The sequence below is a fragment of the Bison bison genome, unplaced genomic scaffold (assembly GCF_000754665.1).
Source record: "Bison bison bison isolate TAMUID 2011002044 unplaced genomic scaffold, Bison_UMD1.0 scf7180017864299, whole genome shotgun sequence".
Taxonomy (NCBI): Eukaryota; Metazoa; Chordata; class Mammalia; order Artiodactyla; family Bovidae; genus Bison; species Bison bison.
In genome coordinates, this window is record NW_011494871.1 from 2,591,900 (window position 1) to 2,593,205 (window position 1,306).

Here is a 1,306-nt window from a genome sequence, read left to right on the forward strand (position 1 = left end):
CCATGTTTCTTGTTAGCCAAATACATGAGACTCGGTAACTGCTTTCAGCCACTTGCAGCATGTTGCGTGAATTTACATGTGATTTACATACATTCTTCTGCAGGCAGATTATGTTTTTCATAAGCCTGAACTTTTCATTATTTTTTCTCAAAGAAAAGAATCCATTGACTAATGGTGTGGATGTCTTTCAGCTGTTAGTTGTAGCAGCTTTTGTCGTTCTGCCTCTAACTGCTGGATATCAGCAAGCTCCTGAATTGCCCTTTTATTTACTAACACTGATCAAGGCAAGGTAACATGACACTCCAACTTTAATCTTTGAGATGGTTCTATAGGATAGGGATGAGCTTAGTTCCCCAGCAGAAAACACCAAGGTTATGAAATTATACACTGTATTATGAAAGAGGAATTTTGTCTTGACAAAAATTAGCTTTCAGGCAGTATTCTGTAATGGGTACAGTTAATTTGATCTGCTCATTCTACCCTGTCTTGCAGTCTTGCAGAAATAATCTATTTATTTATTCATTGATTCATTTTTGCACTACACAAATGCTTCTGGGAAGAACACACACATACAATACACACACACACACACACAGTACTTGATGTGATAAAATTGAGGGAAAAGTCTTAGGCCAGGGAGAGATTAGAACACAGAATTCAAGCCATGCAATGCTAGGGAGCTCCCAGTGTGGGCTAAAAATTCGGTGCCAAACTTCTCAGCAGCCAAAGCAAAAATCATACTCCAATTATTACAAGATTCAGAGAAAAAAAAGCAGTTGTTCAGAAGTAGAGTGTTTCTGGACTGTGAAAACTGAAAGAACATTCTTGTTGTGCCTCATAATGGTAATTTCTTGAGAGATTTGTCAAATAATAGTAACACTTGTGTCTTCTGTCTCATTACTGTCTGCACTTATCTGTACTGTTTCCAAAACAGGGTAATAGAACACAATTTTGAAAAAACACTGCCCTAGAGAAACCCACATATGTACCTAAGAGCATTGTTGCAAAGAAACAAAATAAATGTTCATCATTAAGAGAATGCAGAAATAAACTTTTATTGCCATACATGGGAATATAATACATAAGTTGAAATAAATGAGTTAGTTCTACATCATCAACATGAAGTCTCAAAAATATTGAATCTTAAAAAGCAAGTTGGAATATGATACATACACTTTGTCTCCTTGAGTAATACTAGATAGTGACTATGCTGCTGCTGCTGCTGCTGCTAAGTCGTTTCAGTCGTGTCCAACTCTGTGCAACCCCATAGATAGCAGCCCACCAGGCTCCCCCATCCCTGGGATTC